This window comes from Oxyura jamaicensis, chromosome 4, assembly GCF_011077185.1.
Source record: "Oxyura jamaicensis isolate SHBP4307 breed ruddy duck chromosome 4, BPBGC_Ojam_1.0, whole genome shotgun sequence".
Lineage (NCBI taxonomy): Eukaryota > Metazoa > Chordata > Aves > Anseriformes > Anatidae > Oxyura > Oxyura jamaicensis.
The window spans coordinates 51,815,048-51,824,566 of NC_048896.1; the positions used below are offsets into that span (position 1 = coordinate 51,815,048).

Here is a 9,519-nt window from a genome sequence, read left to right on the forward strand (position 1 = left end):
TTGTAGTCAGCCCATATGGCCTGCAAATCTAGAAGGAAAACAGGTAAATCACAAAAAGCAGGAGCCAAAAGGAGATGTCTTGGTCCATTGAGATTCCCCTGCAGGAAATCAAAGACAACTTATAACTCCAGCTGAGCAGAACTTTTTATTTAATTTAATATTCAGAGTCCTCTGAAAGTCCACAGCCATACACAAATAAGCCACAAAAAAAGATAAAACAGATAAAACCATGGGAAGTCTGGCTTTAGGATGGCAAGAAATGGCCACCCATGCCTCAGGTCCACCTCGGAATTAAATGACACAAGGTTTTTCTCCCAGAATTAATGAGACAAGATCTATGTAAACCATATGTCACAGCACTGCCCAGGGCTCATCTATGTTCAGTAAGCAAATAGAAATTTGCCTAGACACAAAGCAAGGCTGAAGCAGGATTTCTGTGTAAGAGTAAGATTTTCTGTGTAGCCTGGAAGTCACATGGGCTTGAAAATTGGCGTGGCATTTCAGCACTTACTGACTGAGAGGCTCTTAGTAGTACAGAGTTGGGCTATACTAGGTAAGGAGATACTTACTAAGAGTATACTTAGTAAGAGTACTGAGAGCTGTTCCCAACAACTGGACTATTTTTGAAAAGTTAGCTTGATGGGTATCAATTTTACAGCTCTCAGAAAAAGGGGCAGAGCGTTATGTGTAGGCTGTTCGCATGGCGCAGACAGAAATGACAGAAGAGCTGGGCAGTGCTGGGCATGCAGAGACAGCCTGTGAGCCCCCCATGGGAACTGGCAGTGACCAGACCAGTGCACATAAGGTGCGTATATCTGGACGAGCAGGAGCAGATATGGTGTTCCCTTAGCAAGCCACACAACGGTGGGACAGGAGGGACAAGTACGGGCAGAATGAGAAGGCCACAGGCGCTCAGCTCCGGCCATTGCATGACTGCAGAGGCCTGTCCCCTGCCCCACCAGAAGTACTTTTCATACACATACCCCACTACCAAACCAAAAAAAAAAGTGAAGGAAATTCTCTTTTCAATTCTTCTCAATTCTTTTCAAAAAGTGAAGGAAATACTCTCAACAAATGAAAGAAAATTACGATGTGATAGTCCCTTGCCGGTTTGGCTGCGTGGTGTTTTACAGCCTCGTGGCAAGTAGAAGCGGGCAGCAGAGACCTGACACAGCAGAACTGCGGAGGCAGAACTGACACAAATGGATGAGGAGGGTTGTGTTTTCCATGCCACATCCTTACCTGGCCGTTCCTCAGCCCCAGTGGAGTGAGGAGCGCTACTATAATGGGCCGAAACCCCGAGGCCTACAGCGACTTGGCCACCCTGCTTCCAGCACTGCTGGGCAAGCTGACTGCTTGGGTGGTCAGAAACCAGCTTGTAGTTGTGTCTTAAATGCATACAGTTAAATCGCAACCAAGGCGCTTTGGGGAAGTGACAGGATATGGTTGTCACCCAGCGGTTCCTACACCATGATCTGCACCCAGCCATGACTCATACGCGCAGCTCCAAACCTGCTTTCCTAATTAAATGCCGGCATTTCCAGCATTGATCTCTCCAGTACTAATACTGGGGTAACAGATATCATCTTGGGCAATGAGATTATATGAAATTTAAATGAATGTAAGCTTCCTAGAGGATTATTCAGAATAGGGATTAGGAAGCTTTATGAGTTTAAAACGTCCTTAGGACCTCTTCATCCTCTCACCTCATCTCAGTGGCTTGCAGTGGTGCAGTCATCACAGGAGGCGGCACGATCATTTCGATCTGCCTTCTCTGTGGGGAGCTTCACTCATGTCTGCCCGTGTATTAGCCTGCAAGCATCGGAGGCGATGGCACACAGTGTGGAAAGCAGCCCGCACGCCCCAGCCAGAGGGAGGTGCAGCCGCTGCGCTGCCCTCCCAGCTGGGCTGAGCCAGCCTCTCGCTCGGATGCTGACTCCTCAGGCAAGGCACATATTTCTGAGATTATATCTTCAAAAAGCAGAAGTGCATGTACCAGTTTGCTTTTAAGTATTCATCCTGCACTTTCTTTTCTGTGTCTGTCGTTCCAGCTCCTCTGAGGTGAAAAATTCCCCCTCAGCTGCCCGCCCGATCTGAGCAGTGCCCCAGCTTGGAAACGTGTGGTAGCTCTGTGCCATCCACCCAAACGATTTACAGGCTTTAAATACACCTCCTATATTTGCCATGCATCTTTTTTTTTTTTTTTTTTCTTTTTTTGTGAGTGCCAAATATTTGCATTCTCAAAATTTGAGCTGTATAGCTCAAATGAACTCCGCACTCCTCTCACTACGTGAATATAAAGTTATAAGGATTGATGCCAAGCGGAGATCTTCCTGTCCTGACCTTCATCGGGTTTGCAGGCCCTCAGCTTCTCTGAGACACAGGCTACGTGTGGATTGACTTATGTAGACGTGGTAGGAGAAGTGAAGCTGCACAATTAAGCACCCTGAAAATAGATTAACAGAGGAATTACACGTTCGCTTCCAGGAAGCCTTTATTTCCTATATGATCATATCTATAATTCTTTCCACCATGGTTTCCATTAGCAGGCATTAGCATTGACCTCTTGATGCCTCTGCTGGTGACTGGATGAATGCCCCTTCCTGCAGAATTATAACACTGCTTCCCTCATACACGGAGTGCACGTAAGTGAAACAATTGCAGACAGTACATCAATCTTCAGAGAAATGCACACAGGCAATGGATTTGAGCAACCTGGTCTGCTGGGAGGTGTCCCTGCCCCTGTCAGGGGGTTGGAACTGGATAGGCTTTAAGGTCCCTTCCAACCCAAACCATTCTGTGATGCTGTGAAAATGAGGCCCAGGAAATTCTCCCTTCACACCACACTTGGTGCCCCTATGCTTTGCCAGGGAGGTGTGATTACGTCAGGGATGGGGACACGTGTCCAAGAGAGGAGCAATAGGAGGAATGAGTGCACATACACCTCACAGCTAACCCAGCGCTTCAGAAGGGATTTCTCTCCATACCGACCTCAAGCAAGAGGAAGTGGACATAAGCAGCGACTTGCATTTTGGTAAACTCAGTGCTTTTTATACATTTTATTAGAGTCTCCAAAAAGGACATTTGGGAAGCTCAGCACTTGCACATCATCATCAAATTGTAAGGTTTTAGTCAGTGGCAGCTATATAACAACTGGCATATGAAACTGTTCTGTATCATCAGACAAAATGAAATAAATAGAATACATACACTTACTTTAAGAATGTAATAAACAGGCAGGTTTCTCACAGAAAATGAAGAAAGGTGTTTTTCAGAGAGAAAGAAACAAAAATAAAGTAACAGAGAAGACAAAAGGCAGAATTTGTTATTTTCTTCAGGTAGTCTTGCTGTGCTACAGTCAATTATATTGACCCACAAAATAGGTTTAAACACAGGGTGCTGAGAAGTGATACTTTCTGTCTTAACTGCACATCCCTCCCTGGATTGTGACTGATAGTATTTTGGATGAGTAGCACAAAAATACTATCACCCGCATGAAAACCTGGTCAGCGTTTAAATATACCATGCGCAGGGACAGGACCCTGTTTTCAGAGACATTGTAGGCAAGCTACTGTTTGCATTGCCTATTAAAAATGAGGGTCCAAGAACAGGACTTTACAGGTTTTAGAGTGGCATCTGAATGATTTCAGATAGCAAAAAAACAAAGGTTCGCAAATTGCTGAAATAGCCTCCTTGGTATTGCAAAGACCAGAAAGCTTGCAGAGTTAGTGGTCTGTGTGCTTAACGCTACTGTACTGGCAAGGGCATGTATCACATAGCATCTGTGATGATCAAACTGATATTCACTATATGGTACTATGAATGATAGCTTAATTATGTATATTTTTAAAATCAGGTTTCAAAAATATGCTGAGGTTCACTTTAAAATAATATCTGTGTTTCCAGTGCTTTGGTCTCAGTTTCTGACCAAAAGTGCCTTTAGAAATCCTGGCACTTTTTTGAGGGAGGGCCTCTAGTTAAAAACCCACATGCTTGAAATGCAGACTGACAGATAGCCCAAAAGCCTCCATTTAGCCTCTGGTTTGTACATACAATATAAAAGCAATCTCTGTGTAGAGCATTTTAAAAGACTGTTCATAACACTGGGATAGATCTGGGCTTATGGAGCTAAATGCTTTAAAGGCATTTAAATGATCAACTAAGAAAGCACACTTTTTCAAAGCCTCTAGGAACCAAACTTGTCCCAGATCAGATATCCACACTCTTAAAAGTGTTAGTGCTTATTTGCATCTTTATGTATCTAAGCACCTGTAAAAAAGCTAGTCTTTAATGTTTCTTTATAGTCTGGACTCTATATTAGTAATTTGTGAAGTTCAGTAATTACAGTGAAAATATGCAAAGGAAAAAGTAGAGAATATTTTAATTCACAGGTACAGAAAGGGACTTGGATGGGAGGATCAAATGAGAGCTGCCCCAGCTAAAAAAAAAGTATCAAGGAACATTTAAGCTGCATTATTTTAGGACATCAAAGTTCATCTTCAGATTTGAGGTGTGGCTGGAAAAATCTTATGGCTCGCATTACAGTTTGTATGTGTTGTTGTGTTTTTTATGGTAGAGTACTATTGTACGAATGGGATTTTCAGATTTTATACTTTCCTTACACATCGTTCGCAGCAGAGAAAATACATTCAAACAGTTGAAGCACCCTACAAATAAAAAATAAGAAGGGTTTAAAAATGTACTTTGCTTTTTCTCAAGAACCTTGTTTCTCTACCCTTCATTTTACTAAGTGCACCAATGACTACACCCAAGGCGGATTTGTGCTTTTCAATCTTCTCCTTCATCAACTTCAATTTTCATTGTCTCTTTAAAAGAAATGTTTCTGTTTGTCTAGAACACTGTATTTTTGTTCAAGACAAATCTTAAGCAAACATTGGCTTGAAAGTGACAGCTAATTAATAGGCACCTCCACGTAAGACACACAGTACTCAAGCGTCATGTAAAGATAATTCACTGCCTTACTGCTTTTTCCCCTCTTTAAGTTGCTGAATGCACGTCTATTAGCCATGCTTGTAAATTAAGTGCCTGTGACCAGACAGGCCTATGATCCCTGTGCTGGATGCCCGGCAGTATTTCTTCTTTTGCTCCCAGGAGCAGTCACGCAGAATTTCCATTTTCCAAAGTGCTTTTCCAAATTGCACAGGCATTCTTCTCAGCATTACACTTTCACTGTTCCTCCTGTCGCACCTCTCTCTGCACTGTGAGCTCTGCTTCCCTCCTGTGCCTATAACACTCATTTACTTACAGAAGACCATATTCCCCAGCCTGCAGACTACAGCCAGCTCCCCTAGAAGAGACATCTGAGCAATCTCCCCATCCCATGGTGAGGCATCCGAACCAGCTTGTTTCCCTAGCTCACTGTGCCCAGACGTGGGTGACAGCTCGATCAGGGGTCCCCCTCTTGGGTGGACATATTCCCAGTCCTCTCGTGCGGAGCAGGATGGGACCTCTCCTGCCAACACAAGTGCCATGCCCCAGTGAACTGCCAGTTGCTTACATTCATCTTGGATTTTTTACACCATGTGCACTCACAGTACAAGTTTAAGAGATATGGCAACCCTGCAGAAAATTTGTATTTAAACCATTCAGTCTCTAATTGCAGCTCAGACCCTGAGCATTGCAATATGTCATTCACACAACTGTTCTCAAAGAATGGGGCAAGCCTTTGACTAACAATCTGCTGTGCTGCTCTGCAAATATGCAAAACCATTATTCATAAGGAAAATATCAGGAAACCGACCCAGCCTCTTTTTCAGCTGGTGCACTCTCTTTCAGTTTCGCCCTACCACTGGCCTCAAAGGATCCAAATGCAAGAGACTGATAGCCTGTACATTTCTGTCACAATAGCTGCACTGTTGGAATTAACACAAGTGCCTGAAAATCAATGCCTGGCATTGCATGATGCAGGCCAGGGGGTTCCTTGTCTGAGGTGCTAATGGATTAATGTCTGCCAGGGCGCTTTGCATCGTTTTCAAACACCACCCAGGTGGAGCAGCACTTCCCTCTGGCTGGGGACAGGGACAGGGACAGGGAGAGGGAGAGGGACAGGGACAGGGATGGGCCCATCCTCTCGGCACAAGCCTTCCCCATGCTGGAGGAGCCTGGGCATCCCTCGCTGCTTGGCCGCCTGGGATAAGAGCAGGCTTTCTAAGGTCTAAATTCTTTATTTTTAAGCATTCAGCTACTTAAGCAATTGTCTGTGTTTATTCAGTGACCAGGGAGGAACTACAGGAGAAATGTTTATTTAATGAATGGCACTGTGTTTCTCAAAACAAAACCAAAGAGCTAAGCTTGCTATAGTTTATGTGGTGTTATCTCCTCAGCTGATTTTTCTGTATGAGTGACTACAGGATTTTTAAGCATCTTCCTCAATCACGTCCACTACTTGTGACCTTTTCTTTATCATTTTGGGTGAGTTTTTAGATGCTGTAAGTCTTTCTTTGAATTTTTTCATTTTGATTAAATGGAAAAGACATCTGGATATTTTAAAGAAGAATTTCATAATTCCTTTCTGTTCCTACTGAAGTTCTGAAAATATTTTAGGCACAATTTTATGGTCCCTATTACATGCAAGTTGGAAATAAGGAACAAGGCAATAAAAAGGCAGAAATTTACAATCCCAGTTAATCAGAGAGGTCATAAAAATGGCAGGTACTTGGTTTTATATTTTTATTATCCCTCTAATGTCAGCCGGGCTATTTTACGGTACCCACTTTGGACCAATATCTCACTGTTTCACGCATTGTTCTAGTTTGTACTGGTGGCATCGGTATCTGAAAGGTGTAAATCTTTTCCTTGAGCATGTCTGTGTCTGAAACAAAACATAACTTGCCTTTTTACATAGCCCAGAGTTAAGAGAGCTTGCTGGAGAGAGAGCTTTATTTGCAGCAACTCACATGGGCAAAGCTTGCTCTGAAACATGTGCAAGGGGGCATGCGCTCGCAGATCCATGAGGGTGCCTGTACGTGTGTGCTGCGTGTTTCAGCCCTGACTCAGCAGCTCGATACCTCTGCAGCCCACAGGAAGCACTGGCACATTCAGCACTTGGGCTGGCTTTGGGAGCTGCCCTTGGGAGCTGCCCGTGAGCTTTGCCCACCATCCTTTCACCTGGGGACTCTTCATGTGTCTTTTAACGCTGCAGCAAATTGCATTGCAGGGCGATTTCCCCTTCTTTCACGGTGTTCTGTGGGAAAATTGTATCTGTCCTTTCCCAGCATCTGTCAGGAGTAGGAATAAGACATGAAAGGACCAGCAGAACTTGACGGGCACATGTCCCTCTCTGCACTTCAGGGCAGTCCCATCATCTGCTGACTTCAGTAGCAGACAAGCTGCATTGGCACCAGTTTTTAATGTAAGCTCTATCACAAGCCAGCAACGTACTCCACCACTCTCAAAGGTTTATCTGCTGTGGTGGTGGTGTTGTTGTTGTTGGAGTTCTCATAGGAAAAAGGAACAAGAAGAGCATGAGTCAAGTGGCCGCAGCATTACAAAACATTTCTGTTTTTCTGAAGATGTGGCACTGATGACATCCCGGAGCCTCAGTGATGTAAACATTTCTGTGATTAAAAAAGGGCATTAGCAAACAGCCTGGCTGGGTACTCAGAAATGCCCTTTACAACATAAAAATTCAATGAAATAGTGCCTAAAGCACGCACAGACATTTCCAGCTGGGTAACAACCCCTGAAAACACACAGGACTCACATTTGTCTCACCTGAGAAAAGATTTCTTTTTGCTAAGGTGCATTGAGGATCACAGTAAGTACTCAAAAGACTATGAAATTACCAGATAGCATCCACCCACCTCACAAAGACCCTCTGTGTCTGTGGCTGTCCTGGTTTCCAAATGCACAAGTTTGTTTACAGCGAGGTGATCGCTATCTTTATGCAGTTGCAGGTAGTGAGACACTCGTTTTCAATGCAGGCTGAATTTGGACCCCCTCCTTTTGTTGTCATTGATGCAACTGAGAAAACACGTTCAAAATGTAAAAAAAAAAAAAAAAAAAAAAAAAAAAGACACATTGTCTGCTAGAAGCATACCTGCTTTTGGTTGATTTTGCAGGGACAGATACATTCTGAGCAATGAACTTGCCAAATGTGTGCCAAACTACCTTTGTATCACTCTAAAGTCTTAATTAAAATGTTACATAGCACCAAGTCACCTTTCCTGAACTTCAATTTGACTCAGAAATCATTAATTGGATACACACCATTGGGTGGTTATCTTGTTCTCGAGGGGTAACGATGAGTTATTAGCTGAACATCTGTCAAAAGTAGCTTATGGGGACACAAGCAGGAAATGCTACATTCAATGTTGAAAGACTGGAAGGGAAAAGAAGAAAGGATGCTGTCTTCTGCTTTAAAAATATGAGATAAAATGGCAGCAAAAAAAAAAAAACTTTTTACTTCCACTCTATCTTATGTTTTTGAAAGTGAAGGGTTGAGTAACTTGGGCTAATTCTACAGAATGGGGGCAAAATAGCCAACTATGCCGAGCATGGTAAAGGGAGAGAAAATGTTTGCAGTCCATGTGGCATTAGAAAGGCTGAGAGTGGCAAACTTGGGAAAGAGGTGGGGAAGAAATGGAAGGGAGGGTAACATACTTTATACATTAAATCAATGTCAGATAAAAATCCTGTTAAAAACTATGACTTCCCCTACTGCTGACTAGGGCTAAAGACAAACTTAGGCTGGACAACAGCAATAGTGCTGGGACCTGATCATGTACTCATTAAAACAGAAAGAAGTGCTTCTCCTAGCACTGTAGAAGTAGCAACAGTGAGCACGGTGCTGAAAGTGTGGCAGGAATTGCTCTGTAAAACCCATCATGTCCAACCAGGTGCTCCCACTTTTCCCAGCACTGCAGTATCCACACCATGTTTAAGCTGACCAAGCAGTGCCTACCCTGGTAAATTAAATTGTCAGCTCTTTGGAACAGGTTTTGTCTGCTGATACTTTGGGCGTGAAGGAGATCTGGCCCCGGACTGGGAATGCTAGGCACTGCTGCAACATGGATGAATAATAATGGAAAGCACCTCTATCAGTTGCACACTGTTACTAATACTTGGAACTTGTGTAACCTTTCAATGGGAAAATCTTAAACACATGAACGAGCCTCACCTCTAATGCGTCTGTCTGGTAAGAACAATCATCTGTGGCTGTGGCTCCATATGAAAGAGTGCCTCCCCAAAATATTTAATCACCCTCTCACTGCTGCCAAAGCTCCTCTTTATCCTCTTGTAGGTGCAGTGTAGTGACTTTGCTTTTTTCCTGCTGTTTTAAGCAGTGTGTAAAGGTAAATTGCCAATAATAAGCAACCAGTTCCAATTTAGCTAGTTCAGTCATTCGAGCATTTTAAATCTATTAACAAGCTGGTCATTAAATGAATTGCTGACCCATTTCTTCACTACTCTAGCTAAGAAACTACCTGGTGACCTATGAAAATATCAATGTGATAAGAAAAATTATTAGCTGCACAAGCAGAGCAGCAGTTAGTCACT

General features: G+C 43.4%; 1 long non-coding RNA gene across 1 annotated transcript in view; it reads right to left on the reverse strand.

The window, feature by feature from the left end:
- Positions 1-2,257: 2,257 nt before the first annotated feature.
- LOC118167021 overlaps positions 2,258-9,519 on the reverse strand; it is a 36,854-nt gene continuing 29,592 nt past the window's right edge. The window contains exon 3 of the long non-coding RNA XR_004750883.1: positions 2,258-2,446. This is a non-coding gene — a long non-coding RNA (uncharacterized LOC118167021). The remainder of the gene's footprint in view (positions 2,447-9,519) is intronic.